Consider the following 17181-nt stretch of genomic DNA (forward strand, 5'->3'; position numbering starts at 1 on the left):
TAAAGTATCGGGTAAGTCGACGTGCCACGTGGACCCGGATTCTGTCTTTGCAGCCCCGAGCAGTGGAGGCCGTCGCCATCCTGCCGTGCCGCTGAGGGGGGGTAGCAGGACCCGAGGCACAGACGGGCGCCCTGCCCTTTCCCACGCCCGGAGGTAGCCCCCGAGCGCTCCGGGGCGGGCAGGCTCGCGGCAGGCTCCTCAGGCCGGGTGCGCCATGGCAGCAGCGATGGGTCCCATTGGGGGCGACGCTGCCCCGGCCTATTTGTGTTTGGGGGGGACCGCTGCCGCCACACTGAGGCGAAACCAGAAGGAGTCCGGAGCTGCGCGACCCAGGAAGCTCCGCCGAAGTAAGAAAGGCGCTCCGCCAGCGGAGGGAGTCGGTCTCTAAGCCCTCCGGAAGGAGGAGGAGCCGGCGCCGGAGCCGCCTTAGCCGCGGCCCCCGGGCTGGGGGGGGAGGGAGAGGGGTTGAGTCAAGATGGCGGCCAAGGTGGCGAAGCAGCAGCGGCGGCGGCGGCAGCGGCTGGAGTGAGTGTCTGGCTCGCCGCGCCGAGCGAGGTCCCGGCGTAGGGCCGCGCGCCGGGGCCGCGTCCTGCTCCTGAGGCCGGGGGACGCGCCGGCTCCCACGCTCTGCCAGCTCCCGGTGAGTAGGCCCCGGCGCCCGCAGCGCCGGCCTCCGGGCCCCTTCTCGCCCCGGGGCTTCCGAGGACTCTCAGGGCACCGGCCGTGGGGGCAGCTTTTCGGCCCGGGGAGGGGCGTCGCGGGCCCCGCTAGGTCGGGACCCGTCCCAGCTGCCGGCCCCTTCTCTTTGGCCGCCCAGGGGCGAGTCGGGCGAGGCGGAGGGCTCGGGCTAGGCGAGTGGAGGCTTCTGGAGTTTGGAAGAAGAATGGGCTGCGGCCGGGCCAGGGCCGACCCCGACGTGTCCTGTGGGGAAGGGGCGAGCGGAGCCTCCCTGCAGGGTTGGCGGAGGGGGGACGCGATGGCCAAGGGTCCCCGGGTGGGGCCGGCGCAGGTGGCGGGCCTGGGCTCACTCTTAGGCGGAGTTAGTGGCCGTCTTGGGAGTGTGGAAGGGTTAGGGAGGGTGACAGCGTTGGACGAGTACGTGAAGGAGCCGAGTAGTTCACCTTTCTAACCTGACCACTTCGGGCTGTAATGGCGAAGGGTGGGTAGTGGTGGAGCTGGCAAAGATCCGAACCCTATACCTTCCGCCGTTTATTGTTGGTGTTTTCGTGTGCCAGATGAAGGATTTGGAAAACTAGAATGGAGAAATCAGCTTTAATGGAGAGGTGATTGAATTCTTCGAATTACCTAGACCAGGAGTAGTCGTCGATTAAAGAAATAGATGGGAATAAATGGTATTTATGAGAAGTATTTGCCTAGGAAATGTCAGGAGTTTCATTGCTACGGTGCCTCTTCAACAGAATTTACCTTGGAGAGTAGGGGTATGGGGCATTCTAATCTTTGGGATTAGTATATTCACCTGCATCGGGTTTGCTTTCTTAATTATGTCCTAATTATATTGAAATTTACAATTCTTGCGTACCCCCTCGTGAGGCAGTGATGGGAAGCTGGCTGAACGTGACTGTGTGCAGAGAGCAACAGGTCTGGGATTTTAAAATGCCTATACATATTCCTTCCTTCCTTTAGTATATTCTGATCAATAACTGCGATGATTCTGGGTCACTGAAAATGGCATGACGGTATTTAAGTTTTGGTAATTTCATGGAAATATTTTGATATTTACTTTCATAAAGATAACTTACTGGATAAACCAGCACTTGCCTAGACTCAGGATCAGACCTATTTTAGAATCTTATTTATACGTAGGTAAAAATTACAGAAGAATTAACCACAAATTGCTAGAGAGAAATTGAATTTTTTCATTCTATTAAAATCCACTGGAAGTTTACTTTCATATTTATAGTTTCCAGTTGCTTGTCTTGCCTTAAGCCCAGCGGTTAATGAAAATCAAGGTGTGTATGTATATGTATTTACATGTAAAATAGTCGCACTAGGAAATGATTAGTTAAATACCAAAATACTCTTTCCTTTTAAAAAGATATGCCATATATTGAACTACTCCCTCGGAGAAAATGTAATACTAATTTCTGATTCTTCTTGTAACTGACGTTTTGGAATATATCAACTTCTCTGTGCTTCAGTTTCCTTATCTCTAATATTAGGAAACCATTTATCTATCTATGGGCGGGTGTTATGCGCCTAAAGGGAGTTAACAGTTATGAAATTGCTTTAAACAGATTGAAAGGGTTGTGTTTCTGTGAGGTAGTAACAACTCCCTCTGAGATCCTGTATTGCTTTATCTGCTTATCTCTCTCAGTGCTTACACTTTCTACCTTGTACTGTTGGTATTTATGTTCTGGTTTATCTCTTTTTGAGAGCAGGATAGGCCCTTCTCTGATTTTATCTCTGGTTAAGCACCTAGTAAGGGGGAGGGAGGGAGAGAGAGAGAGAGATTTTGACACTGCAAATTAAAAAAAAAATTTAAATTTATATATGACAGTGGAATGCATTACAATTCTTATTACACACTATTTTAGAGCACAGTTTTTCATATCTCTGGTTGTATACATAGTATATTCACACCAGACACTACAAATTTTTTATTGAATGAATAAACATAGGAATCTAGTTAGAAAAATGTATTCACATTACAACTTATCAGAATACACCTGTTATCTGCTGTGACGTATCTATGGAAGCTATAATTCTCTCCATGGCCTCTAGAGAAATATATATTTTAACTTGATGCTTTTGTGGATTTAAAAAAATTTAGTAAAACTTAAGTGTTTGGACTGTCCTCTTAGTTTAAAATAAAAACTATGAAACTATGACAATTAGTCTGGGGCTGGCCTGGAACTTGCTGTCCTCTAACTTCAGTCTCCCAAGTTCCTGGGTTTACTAGTATGTGCCATTACTCTGGCTTGTTGGTTTTTTATATGTTTTTGTTACTTAGTTTTAATTATATTTTGTGATCTATCTTTGTTGTAATTTCAAATTCTTATTTGTGCCTGGATATGATAAAACTCTTTAGTTACTTCCATCTGTTCTTACTTATTTATTTTGAGATGGGATTTCAATGTGTGGCCTTCTATTCCTGAGATTAAGCCTTGGCCTCCCCAGTAGTTGGGACTGTGGGACTATGTTATAGCACCAGGCTCCATCTTTTCTTTTACTTCACATATTGAATTTTATTAGACTATGGTACAAAGCAAGTAGTAAAGTTTGATCTGAATTTATTATATACAGATTTGTAGGTAAGAGGCTCATGTGTTTTCAGTCATTCATTTGTACAATCAATGTGATGTTCCTTTTATGTTTTGGGTGGATTACTAAATGCTATAAAGGCATAAGGCATAGTTGAATAGGTCAGTTATATCCACAAATAACTCAGTCTTCGGATTGTCTGATAACTTTGTCCTTTTCAGGTTGGAGGATATGAAAAACTATCTATTTATTTAGTTTTGTTACCAGGGATTGAACCCAGGGACATTTATCCACTGAGCCACATCCCCAGCCCTTTTTTATATTTTATTTGGAGACAGGGCCTCTCTGAGTTGCTTAAGGCTTCACTAAGCTGCTGAGGCTGGCTTTGAACTCGAGATTATCCTACCTCAGCCTTCCAAGCAGTTGGGATTACAGACATGAGCCACTGCATCCAGCATGAAAGGTAATTTTGATGGTTAAGAAAGCATTTTCTTTTTTTTTTTTTTTTTTTTGTGATGGTGCTGGAGATTGAACCCAGGGCCTTGTGTGTGTAAGGCAAGCACTCTACCAACTGAGCTATATGCCCAGCACTAAGAAAGGGTTTTCTATCAGGACTTCTTGAGAGTATTGAAAAACTATGAAAACTTTCTGTAATGTAGCAATAATATTGTGTTGAGCATCTGTTTTTTATTTTGGTATTTTTGTGGTAGTGTTTTTCCTTGAACGTTTATACTATTCTACCATTTCTGCTGCCCCAGGAACTTGTGTGGTCAAAACTATTACTTGGATAGTCTTCTGATACAACCTACTCCCCCCACCCTTTGCATTTGAAAGTCTGAGACCTTATAAAATAGTGTTCCTGTGGAGTTCTTTAGACAGTTTAATTCTTTCATGTGTGCCACTCTTACTTTTATTTAAGTGATCTCAAAATCACATTAAATTTGGTTAAAACAAAATGCTAATGATTTAATGAATTATAGAAAGTAGGATCTTAGATTAGCCTTACTTGTTTTACTTTTGAATAAACTAAATAAGTTGAGAATGAAGTGATTTGCCTAAGTTGTTGCAAATGGGCAGTAGCAGAAGCCAAGTTTCTGACATCTACTGTAGTGCTCATTCCATTATACCATATCATCTAGGGAGTGATTCAACATGATGATTGATATTTAAAACAAAAATCGGAGTGAATGGAGAATGAAAGATCACTTTGGATATTCAGCTTAAATATGAAATTATAAGTTCTTCAAAATATTACATTTCTGCAATGAAAATATAGTTTGAAAAAACGATATTGATCTACATCAGTGATATGAAGATAACTAGAAAATTAGTTTGTTTTTTTGGCGGGGGTACTGGATATTGAACTCGGGGACCATTGATCCCCATCCTGAGCCCTTTTTTATATTTTATTTAGAGACAGGATCTTGCTGAGTTGCTTAGCCTCCCTAAGTTCCTGAGGCTATCTTTGAACTTGTGATTCTCTTGCCTCAGCCTCCCAAACTGCTGGGATTACAGGCATGTGTCCCTGGGCCCAGCTGATTAATTTTTTTTTTTATTTGTAGATGCACAGAATGTCTTTATTTTGTTTATTTTTATGTGGTGCTTAGAATCGAACCCAGTGCCTCACACATGCTAGGCAAGTGCTCTGCTACTGAGCTACAGCCCTAGCCCTGATTAATTTTTCAAAAATATTTTATTTAGTTGGACTCAATACCTTTATTTTATTTATTTTTATGTGTGCTTAAAATCGAACCCAGCGTCTCGCATGTGCTAGGTAAGCACTCCACTGCTGAGCCACAACCCCAGCCTATGCCCTGATTAATTTTTAATCTATTTTGATGACTATCTTTTCACCAAAAACAATACTCAGTATTGGGAATTGAACCCAGGAACATGCTAGGCAACTCCTCTAACCACCAGCTGTATCCCCAGCCCTTTTTATTTTATTCTGAGACAAAGTCTTGCTAAATTGCCCAGGGCTAGCCTAGAATTTGTAAACTTTCTGTCTCAGCCTCCCTAGTAGCTAGAATACAGCATGTGCCACAGTGCCTGACTGAATATCTTCTTTAACAAAAATGTCTTTGAGATTATCTGGATTTAACTATGCTTCATTGCATTTACGTATTACAATGATGGAAGTTTTATTATGTCAGTGATTAAGAAATTCTGAGACCTAAAGAAATAGGTTAAATTATTTTGCAAATTAGCTCTTGCTTTTTTCAATTAGATTTTTGGATTTTTTTTTAAGTATGAGGGACTTTTGTATAGAACTTTTATATAAAAGATTAGATAAATAAGACCTTTTTTTTTTTTTTTTTTTAGTGCTGGGCATCCAAACCAGGGCCTCATGAACGCTCAGCAAGAACTCAGCCACAGAGGTACATCCCCAGCCCACGAACTGTATTCTTTTTTTTTTTTTTTTTTTAATATCAGGGATTAAACCCAGGGATGTTTAACCATTGAGCCACATCCCTGGCCCTTTATATTTTTTATTTTGAGACAGGGTCTCACCAAGTTTCTTAGGGCTTTATTAAGTTGATGAGACTGGCTTTGAACTTGCAGGCTTCCTGCCTCAGCCTCGCATGCTGTTGATTTACAGGTGTGTACTACAAAACCTGGCCATGAACTATATTCTTAATGCTACATTGAAAAATTCACTTTTGATATCAGTTTTCTTTTTCTTTTCTCTTTTTTTTCTTTCAGTGCTGGGGTTCAAACCCAGGGCCTTATACATGCTGTCTACCTCTGAGCTATATTTCCAGCTCTGTAATATTAGTTTTATAAAGATATTAATGCCATAAAATTAAAGGAAAAGGAATATTATTTTCTTTAAAGTGATAATCTTTGTATTAACACTGAGGTATGGCATGTTTTTTTATTCTGTTTGAACTATTAAATAATATATCCATTTCATGTTGTATTAAGAGTTTGTTTTTTTCCCTGCACTGTGGTGCACACCTATAATCCCAGTGACTTGGGAGGCTAAGGCAGGAGGATTACAAGTTTGAGACCAGCCTCAGCTATTTAGTGAGGCCCTAAACAACTTAGTGAGACAGTGTCTCAAATGAAAAAAACAAAAAAATAGAAAGGGCTGGGAATGTAGCTGAGTGGTTAAGTACCTTTGGTTTCAATTTCTAGTATTTCCCCCCCCCCCCCCCGCCCCCGCCCAAGTTTGGTTTTTCCTGTACTGTGCTCTTTTCTGGAGTGTTCTTTTCTATCACACTCTTTCAGACTACATGTTCAGTTTTGCCTATTTTTCAAGGGTTTGATCACATATCATTTCAATCAGTAAGTCTCCTTGGCACTCCCTCTAAAGTCTATGTAACTTTTTTTTTTGCGGGGGCGAGGCTGGAGAGTAAATGGGGGCTTAACCACTGAGCCACATCCCCATACCTTTTTATTTTATATGTATATGTATATTTAAAAACATTTCAAAAAATTTTAGTTGTAGATGGACACAATACCTTTATTTTTTTGTGGTGCTGAAGATCAAACCCAGTTCCTCCATGAGCTAGGCAAGTGCTCTACCACTGAGCTACAACCCTAGCCCCCTTATTTTATATTTTGAGTCAGGGTCTTGCTAAGTTGCTTAGGGCCTTGATAAATTGCTGAGGCTGACCTCTAACTTGGTGATCCTCCTTCCTCAGCCTCCCTAGTTGCTGGGGTTACAGGCATGCACCACTGCACCTGGTATTATCAGAATTCTTGATGCTTTACCTTTGCTCTGTTGTAATGTACATGACAAGTAGTCTCTACTAGACCATAAGCTCTTTATAGGCACATGTGTATCTGATTTAGTTTTAAAATTCCTAGAGTAATACCCTGCATTCAGGAGTGGTAAATATTTGTTAAGTGCATAGAAAAGAGCCTAGTAGCTAGGGTTAGTGTGGTTGTTGTAGTAAATGTCTGATATATGTATGGCAATTTGATGTTGAGTAGTTTTCAGAAATTGAAGTACAGGTAGAAATTTCACCAATGTCAGGGAAATAACATGTTCATAGTTAGCTAATTAACCAAGTATTTCTTTTTTTCAAGAATTTTTTTTAATATTTATTTTTCAGTTTGCAGTGGACACCTTTATTTTATTTTATGTGGTGCTGAGGATCGAACCCAGCGCCTCATGCTCATGCATTACCGCTTGAGCCACATCCCCAGCCCCCAAGTATTTCTTTAAAAAATATTTTTAAATAATATTCACTGAGATTTTGGGGAGGAAGAGAAAGTAAACATGGGATTGGATCATCTCAGAGACCACATAGAAAATATTAGAATGCAAGAATGTTTTAGCTTTACATATGCAGGAAATTTTGGAATAGTTTCAGTGCCGGGAAAAATTCATAAATTTGGAATGGCTTGTTGATAGGATTATGATAGAATTTGAGGATTCTTTTGAAAGAATAGTAATGCCTAGTAGTTTTACATCAAAATCCACATCCTTAGGTAGATTAGTCAGGAGCAAAAGAAGAAGAAAAAGTCAAGATTACAAAATTATTTTGGTTTTTCTACCCCATTTACAATGTCTACTTGAGGAATAAAATTTGGATCTTTTGTATTTTGGTTTGTTTTTGTTTTTGCTTTATCATACACAAACTGTATGAAATCAGGAGATATAAATATATATGTGTGTGTGTATAGTATGTGTGTGTGTGTGTATAGTATGTGTATATATGTTTTGTGGGTGGGGATTGAACTCAGGGGCACTCAACCACTGAGCCCCAGCTGTATTGTTTTATTTAGAGACAGTGGAGTCTGAAAGAGTCTCATTGAGTTGCTTAGCTCCTTGCTGTTGCTGAGGCTGGCTTTGAACTCTCCATTCTCCTGTCTCAGCCTCCTGAGCTGCTGGGATTACAGGCATATGCCACTGGCTGAGATCAGGATATATTAAGGTTACATTTTTTTCCTGCAAAATTTTGAGTCCTTTGATGATGATGATGATGATGATGATGATGATGATGGCAGTGATAGTTTTCTTTTTATAAGAGATGAGATTTCACAATGTTGCACAGGCTGGTCTTGATCTTCTGGGCTCAAATAATCCTGCCTCAGCTTCCTGACTATAGGCATACTCCACAATCCATGGTTTGACTTTTAGATTTGTTATGAGGGTCACCTTTAGTTATAGCTTGCTCCTTCTTCTGTGCTTTTTATTTTTTATTTATTTATTTTTTGAAAATATTTATTTACTTTTTAGGTGTAGATGGAAACAACACAATGCCTTTATTTTTAAGTGGTGCTGAGGATTGAACCTGGGTCCCGACCGTGCTAGGTGAGCGCTCTACCACTGAGCCACAATCCCAGCCCCTGTGCTTTTTATTTTTTAAATTATTTTATTTGTTCTTTTTACATAGGCATGTCAGTAGAAAGTATTTTGGTATGTTACACATACATGGAGTATCACTTATTCTAATTAGGATCCTATTCTTGTGGATGCACATGATGTTGAGTAATCTGGTCATTTATTCAAATACAAGGTTAAGAAAGTTATGCTGATTAATACTACTGTCCTTCCTATTCCCTCTCCCCTCCCTTCCCTTTGTCTAATCCAGTTCTCCCTTATTTTTGTTTAACTGTCACTCTTGTTGACATTTTTGTTGTCATACACAGTTCAGATTTGAATAGGCAGTTCATTTCCCTTGGCAATACCATATAGATTTTTTCTAAAATTATATAATTAAAAAAAAATTATATAATTTAAAAAATATTTTTAGTTGTAGATAGACACAATACCTTTATTTTGTTTATTTAGTTTTTTATGTTGTGCTGGGGTGCCGCAGTCTGGCTGGGCACAAATAACCGGGAGGTCAGGAGCCACTTGTAGATTCAAGCAGGAACGAACTTCATTCCCCAACCCACTCAAACTCGGGAGAACTCAAAAGTAGCGGGAACCCAAGGCAGCAGGAGCCGCCCCTTCTGGCAAAATGCCAGGAACCATCCTGACCTGGCCGTGGCTCTCAACACTGGGGATTGAACCCAGTGCCTCACGCATGCTGGGCAAGCACTCTACCTCTGAGCCACATAATCCCAGTCCTAGATTATATAATTTTGAAAATGCATGTTTTAAGTAATAACTTTGCACTACTTTTTATTGAGTTCTTTTAATTCATTTTTGAATCACAGTAACTCTTACATTATTTGGAAATATTTGGAATAGAACCAAAACTTGTGCTGTCTAGGAGTTATGATCTAAAACAGGTACAGTGCAAATGTACCAGACAAAGGAGTGTACACCCTGGAGGAGGAGGAGGAAGCAAAAGTGACTTTTTGTATTCACACAAGCCATTTTAAAAAAAAAATTATAGTTGTAGATAGACAACATGCCTTTATTTGTTACTTTTTTTAATGTGGTACTATGGATAGAACCCAGTGCCTCACACATGCTAGCTAAGTACTCTGCCACTGAGCTACAGCCCCAGCCCTTCACATAAGCCATTTAATGCATGAGGAAGAAATTATTTTAAAATCTTTGTCTTTTTTGTTTTAAATAATATATTCTGGAAGTACAATATAGGATTATATAAAAAAAATTGAAAGTACCAGTACCACTTCCTAGATGTAATCTGCTATTTGTTGCGTGTTCTTCCAGATTTTTTTCTTCTGTGTATATACTGTTATGTATTATGGGTCATAATATATTGGTATTCTTTTGTCTACTACTGTTTCAAGTTTGTTTAAAGCTACCTCTTTGATTAACAGTTACTTTTATCCCACTGTATGAAAATAAAATAATTTGTTTAATTAATTTCTGGCCACTATATTTCTTTGGTCAAAAAAAAATTGGGTAAACAATGATTACTTTTTGTTCAAATATGTTTATATACATGCACATATATTTTGTGTACCTGTGTGAGCTTAAACTTTTTGACAATATATGAAAAACTGTGATCCTGCTTGGCCTTTTATCAATCCTATTGAAGTTGAACATTTCTATAATGGGGAGTTATATTTCTTTCCTAAATTTCCTGCTTTTGTTCTGTGGTTATTTTTTTTTCAGATTTTTTCTTTTTTTGTGGTTGTTGTTGTAGTTGGACACAACACAAATATTTTATTTATTTTTATGTGGTGCTGAGGATCGAACCCAGGGCCTTGCACACATGCTAGGCAAGCGCTTGGTTCACTCCTCAGCACCACACAAAAAAATAAAGTTTATAAAATTGTTAGCAGTCTTCATTATTAGTCTTCTGAGTTTCACTGAATGGGTGAATTTAAGATATTCACTCATCTATCAAACTAGAAAAGCAAAGTGAGCAACGTTATTTATAATATACTACTGTTGTAATGTTTTAAAGAGGAAAAATAATGTATGTGTATTTTCTTGTAATCATAGGATATACTGAAAGGATATACAGTAATGTTGCTTACTATAGGAAGGAGAACTGAGAGAGAAGACAACTTTTTTGTTTTCTGTATTGGAATTGAACCCAGAGGCACTTTACCACTGAGTCACATCCCCAGCCCTTTTTATTTTGTATTTTGAAACAGGGTCTTGATAAGTTGTTTAGGGCCTCTGTAAATTGCTGAGGCTGGCCTACAAACTTTCTATCCTCCTGTCTCACCCTCCTGAGTTGCTGGGATTACAGGCATGCACCACCATGCCCAGCTGGAAGTGTATCTAATTTGTTTTTATTTTTTTCTTGAGCTCACCTTTATTACAGTACTCTTTAAATTACTATTGTTTTATTATTCCATTTCTGGTAGTGTTAGTCACTGGTTCATTACTCTACTTTTTTCAGACTCTGACAGTTCTGGGCTGTGTATTCTTTTGGATGAACTTTATAGTCATTCTGTGAAGTTCAAAAAGAAATCTTGTTGAGGTTTTTACTGAGAATACTGACTATTGATAGAGAATACTGAAATTGTAGATTAAGCTTGGTAAACTTGATATTTTCGTGTCCTTTTTACCTTGTGTTCAAATAAATTTTTGTCCCTTGGTAAAATTTCAAACTTTGTTTCAAATAAGCCCTATACATGTATTGTTTATTTCTCTTTTCAACAAATATGGTAGGGAATCAAGGGAATTTATATTCTAGTGGGGGAAGACAAAATATAATCAAATACAGTTTTCCATTTTAGATTATGACATAAAGCACCCAAAAGGGGGATGTAATAGTAACTGGTAGGAGTTTACCCTGTAGGGTGATGGGAAAGGGTCTTCTAGGAGATGACATTTGAACCATGGTCCTAAGTTTAAGGAGGAGCCAGCCACATGAATGAGCCTGGGCCAGCATTCCAGGGGAGTGTAAAGGAGGACAAAGGCCTCAGGCTAGGAAGGGCTTTGCTGCTTGGTAGAGAAACTGAAAGGAACCACAAGTTGCTTAGCTTAGTGAGCAATTGGGAGAGTAAACAGACCAAATTAAGTTGGGCCTTGCAGGTCACCGAAATTTGCTTGGATTTTATTGAAGTGCGCAAGAAGCCCTTGGGGAGTCTTATGCAGAAGAGTGACATGTTCTGATTTATGGTTTAAAAAGAATACTGGAAGTCCATCAACAATTTATGTGTATGTGTGTGTATATTGTATATATTATAAAGTGCATATATGTTATAAAGAATACTGGGCTTTTTTTGAGTTGAGAGTATTGAAGTATAAATCTAGTTAGTTTTTTGTTTGTTTGTTTTGTTCTGTTTCTGTTTTTGCAGCTTGCTGTAAGGATGGCAGAAGCTGTGGTGAAGTTAGGAGGCTTAGGGTCTGTGTGGAAAGAAGAGGGAATGGGACTTGCTGTTGGAGTGTTATTGTGAGCCAAGCACTGTTAGCTGCTACCCTCACAGGTATCTGTGACATGTTTTGTCTGCTCCCCATAGAATCAAATCTTATAAAGCCAAATGTATTTTTCCTACTTTATTTTGGTAAATACCTTAGAAATGAAGCCTGTTCATTAGTCTTGTTTTGTTTAGTAGTAGCCTTTAGAAGTCTTTGTTAGTGGGTAAAAGGTGAGGCAAATAACATAATCTTTTAAGATCCTGTCTCTAGCAGGGTGCTGTGGTGTAGGCCTGTAATCCCAGTTACTCAGGCTAAGACAGGAGGATCACAAGGTTGAGACCATATTAAAAAGCTTAAAAAAGGGTTAGAGTTGTGGCTCAGTGGTAGAGCACTTGCCCAGCATGTGTTCTCAACACCACATATAAATAAATGAATAAAATAAAGGTCCATCAACATCTAAAAAAATATTTTTAAAAAAAGGCTTTAAAAAAAGGGTGGGTAGGAATGTAGCTCAGTGGTAGAACACTTGCTTAGCATACATATGAGGCAATTCCTAGCATCATCTCCCCCACCAAAAAAAATAAAAAAGAAAAAAAGGGTGTCTGTTTCTGAATTTTATACAAAAAATTAGCTTGGAGAATTTAGCCTTTCTCTGTAGCCTTAGAATAATGAAATCAGACTTTTAGGTGAGTTTATACACACAATCTTAGTATGTTCCCTTGTGTATAGAACAAAAGTTCAATACATGGTAACCATAATTTTCCTTAGATACTGTATCTGTTGACTCAGGCCCAGCATCTAAAATTAAATATTTTTTCTGATCTCAATACACTGTTCTTTTTTGTGTTAGTTCAGGAGAGGTTTGGCAAGTGGTCTTTCATTTGGCTTTGAAATGCATTTGTTTTTATAGTTGAAGGAAGGAGTGTTTTCCATATCTACTGTTTCAAGTCAGCTTATTCAATATAGTGCACCTATATCACAATTCTCAGTTGAGTGGTTATCTAGCACTACTGTCTTGGGAAAGTTTTCCTTTCTCATTTTATGTAGGGGGGGAAAGCAACATGCTTTTTTTTTTTTAAAATTCAAGACATGATAATTTTGGATAAGGCACATACTCATAGATGGATCAAATAATTATGTCCTTATTAAAGTTTTTCTTTCAGTATCATAGTTTGTTAGGGCTAGGGTATTTAACTTAAAAAGATTTTTTTCTGCTGGGTACAGTGACTCATGCCCATAATCCCAGCAACTCAGGAGGCTGAAGCTGGAGAATTGCAATTTTGAGGCCAGCCTCAACAATGTAGCAATGCCCTGTCTCAAAATAAAAAATAAAAAGAGCTGGGGATATAGCTTGGTGGTAATATGTTATAAAGAATACTGGGCTTTTTTTGAGCTGAGAGTATTGAAGTAGGAAATCTAGTTAGTTTTTTTTTTTTGTTGTTGTTGTTGTTTTGTTTTGTTCCGTTTCTGTTTTTACAGCTAGATGTAGGATAGCAGAAGTTGTGGTAGAGAAGTTCACCTGGGTTCAATGCCCAGTAAACCACCTCCATCGTGCCCTCCAATTTTTTTTTTTTTGTTAGCTCCTATTTATCTGCCTGACTTCTAAGAAAGATGTCATAAGAGGCTACAAATAAAATACCTTGGCCTTCCCTCGGGACATCCCCCTCATCACCCAGCCAATGAGAAGAATGCTTTGCTTTACTTTATAGAAGAAAATTTATTCCTAGTTAGCACCACTGTGATCTTGTACAAATTACAGAATTCTTTAGATGATTTCTAGTTTCTCCTCTTCTGCAGGCTGAAAGACTCAAGAGGTTGACTTTCAGAGTGGTATTGTAGTTCAGTGGTAGAGCTCTACCTCTCATGTGTGAGGCACCGGATTTGATCCTTAGCACCACATAACCACATAAAAAAAAATAAATAAAATAAAGGTGTTGTGTTCATCTAAAACTTAAAAAAAAAAAAAGAGTTTCTTGAATTCATCCCCAGAAGGGTTTCAGCTGGTTGGGATACCTAGATAATTGGTTCTTCTTAGCTTTTCCCTGTATAATATGCTCGTGGAGTTGGACTGCTAGATCTGGGCTGCTTTGTGGGAATTAGTGAAACCTAATTTGCTTCAGTTTAGTAAAAATTTTACCATCCACAGTGTCATTCCCCTTTCCTGTACTTTTATGTACAGGTTTTATTTACTTGGTCAGTTAAAATTGAATTGCATATTTTATAGGCTCCTTTTTCTCCTTTGGTGAAATGTGGGCTTCACCTCTATTGTGACCCTTGGTGGATTTATCTATGCTCATCTGCAGTCTTGCCACAGTGAAGTATATTTTTAGCTTTTTTTCCGAGATAGCTTAGGCCACCTTGAAAGCTTATCCAAGTACATTTTGGTTATGCAAAGATTGTAGGCCAAAAGCCAGGAGTTCCTGGTGAGAGGAGGATTAGCTTTTTATTTTTGGAAGATTGTGTTTGAAATTTTGTTATTGCAAGCTATGTTTCCTGTTGAGTAGATGTGTGTGTTTGTTTAATGTGGGAAGATTCAAGCAGTAATTTAAATAGACCAATTTCATTTTGCCATATTTTATGTCTGTTTGCAAGACAGAGGTTAGTTCTGGGATTATCTGTAGAATTCAGATATAATGTACTTTTGTCACTTATAGCAATGACACCTAATTTTTTTTTCCCATCCTAAAACATGATTATGTATGTTGGTGTTTATGGTATGAGGCAGTTGTTCATAAAACCTTGACCTGGTTTCTCAGACAAGTCACAGAAGTTTTACATTTCATTTGTCAAGCATGTAACCCAAAGTTAATGAGTTTTGATGCCAAGGACTGAATTTATAATTTGACACTGCCACTTAAGGCAGTTCCCTTCCCCATTTATTTCTAAGTTTAAATTGGGTTATTTTATTTCAGTTGGTTTCAAACTGTAAAGTGTTCTATAGAAGTATCTTGGTGACCCAGGACTGGAATTTTAGGGGTGGAGGAAAGGACAGGGAACTACAGGAAGGGGAGCCTGAAAAGATTCTCAGTGAATCGGTATATTTCTCCTTTGTATTTTTTATACTTTCGGCTTCTTTGTAAGATTTCTGAGAAGAGTGCTACTTAGAAAACAAAAGGATCTGAACACTTGCTGTGTTTTAGGGATAGGTTTTGAGGAAGCAGTGTATAGTAGTCTCCTGACTGCAGTTCATATGAGGACAGGAAGGACCTGCTGTGACCCATAAATTTTTATGCCAGTAGGGGCAAATCTGATTTTGTTATTGTATAGTTGTCTCCTGTGTTGGATCGATAGAATATTTATTTATTTATTTATTTATTTATTTATTTATTTATCTATCTATCTATCTATCTATCTATCTATTTATTTATTTTTAGTGTGGTACTGGGGATTGTACCCAGGGCCTTATGCATGCTAGACAAGCAGCACTCTACCAACTGAGCTATACCCTCAGCCCCCTGATAGAACTTTTAAGTAAGCTTGACTTTATTTTATTTTTGAGATATTAAGTTAAACTTGACAAAACTTAGGACATGAACAAAGGTTTTAACAAAGTGAAAAATGGACAAATCACCTCATATTTGAGTGTCATTGAGGGCAGGTGTTGAGTCTAGACTCACTATTGCTGAAAATTAGAACCTCCCTAAATTCATAACACATGGATTCCCAATATATATATATATATATAGGCCACTGTTAATAAAAAATTAGATGACCCTGGTCTAAGATCTTTTCTTTTGCCTCTTCATTCCATTTATAGCTTTATGTACTTGGGATGTCTTGAGTTGCATTTTTCAGAATTACTTTGGAAAACTTGTACAAAATATGCACGAACAGTCATATAATGAAATAATCTGTAGTAACAGGAAAAACCAAGTATTTACGTCATGAGATAATTGCCAAGATATATTAAGTAATAAAAGAAAGATTATGGAACAGTATATATCTACTATATCTACTATGCTACGATTTATGTAAGAGAAAAATGTGTGTGCATGTACATGCTCCTGCATATGTAGAATGTTTCTAGAGGATACTCTGGAAACTAATTTTGGTTACTTGCTGGGAGGACAGTATTAGTTAAAGGACAAGAGGTAAGGCAATGTTTTACTTTGTTTTTTTTCCTAATACATTTAAAAAGTCTTAAGTCATGCATGTAATATTTATTTCCAAAAAATTATTTAAAAAAAACCAAAAATACCCTCTTTCCCCAATACAACAGCAAATCCCAAAAGAAAAGCCAAATAAATATTGGCTTTCCACCACTCACCTGAAGGAGGTGTGCAGGTATATATATAAGGGGAAACAACCAGCTGGTATTAATGTATGGTCCCACCAAACACCTCAATTCCTCAATGTGATTCACTACTTGCTGAGAAAGCTGCAAAGCATTGCAGAGAACACTACCTTCTTCCCCGCCCCTCCCCCCCCTTTTTTGCCACTGACAACTGATATTGGAGGAATTACTGAATCTTTCTGGTCTTTAGATATCTCATCTGTAAAATCAGTGTTGTATGGGTAATTGCAAAACCCCCCGACCCTCACATTTGCTGACTTCATGTCTTGGACCTTGAAGGAAGTAAGTGGGAGATAGGCCAAGGGAATTGATAGTCAGTCTTCTCACATTCTTTAACAGGAAAATGAAATAAATAGTAAGGATGATATATTTAATTATGATAGTCATTATCACATTGTATAAGATAAAATTTTAAATAAAAGTTCTTCAAGTTTTGTTTTCAACTTAGATTCAATGTCATTTATCTAGAAAACTTTTTATTTTTGTGGTTTTAAGAATTGAATCCAGGACTGGGGCTTTGGCTTAGTGGTAGACCGCTTGCCTAGCATGCGTGGGGCACTGGATTTGATCCTCAGTACCACATAAGAATAAACAAATAAAATAAAGACATTCTGTCCATCTACAACTACAAAAAAAAAAAAAAAAAAGAATTCAGCGTCTTCTGTGTGCTAGGAAAGCATTTTAACCACTGAGCTACACTCCCAGTCCTTTTTACTTTTTGAGACAAGGTCTTGCTAATGTGCCCAGGCTTTCCTTGAACTTGTGATCCTCCTACCTCAGCTTCCCAGGTTGCTAGGATTACAAGCATATGCCACTGTAATTTTATTTTTAATGCATTTTATTTTAAAAACCTAACAGGGTAAATACTTGATTAAAATGAGGCAGTTGATCAGGTTGGCTTGCTGAATTTTTTTCCCCTGAATTTGCTCTCTTTCCAAATTCTTTGAAATGGTGGAAACAAAATTAAAAG

General features: G+C 38.4%; 1 protein-coding gene across 28 annotated transcripts in view; it reads left to right on the plus strand.

Moving 5' to 3' along the window:
• Positions 1–438: 438 nt before the first annotated feature.
• The window catches only part of Ncor1 (nuclear receptor corepressor 1), a 156431-nt gene continuing 139688 nt past the window's right edge, over positions 439–17181 (plus strand). For 15 of the 28 annotated variants that reach the window (XM_013365441.4, XM_013365445.4, XM_021720567.3 and 12 more), the window contains exon 1: positions 440–640. The gene's annotated coding sequence lies outside the window, so the exon portion shown is untranslated. Of the gene's footprint in view, positions 641–5544; positions 5601–17181 lie in introns of all 28 variants that reach the window. The other 13 variants (XM_013365456.4, XM_013365457.4, XM_078042931.1 and 10 more) reach the window with 3 other exon arrangements.

Source organism: Ictidomys tridecemlineatus, chromosome 3 (assembly GCF_052094955.1).
Source record: "Ictidomys tridecemlineatus isolate mIctTri1 chromosome 3, mIctTri1.hap1, whole genome shotgun sequence".
Lineage (NCBI taxonomy): Eukaryota > Metazoa > Chordata > Mammalia > Rodentia > Sciuridae > Ictidomys > Ictidomys tridecemlineatus.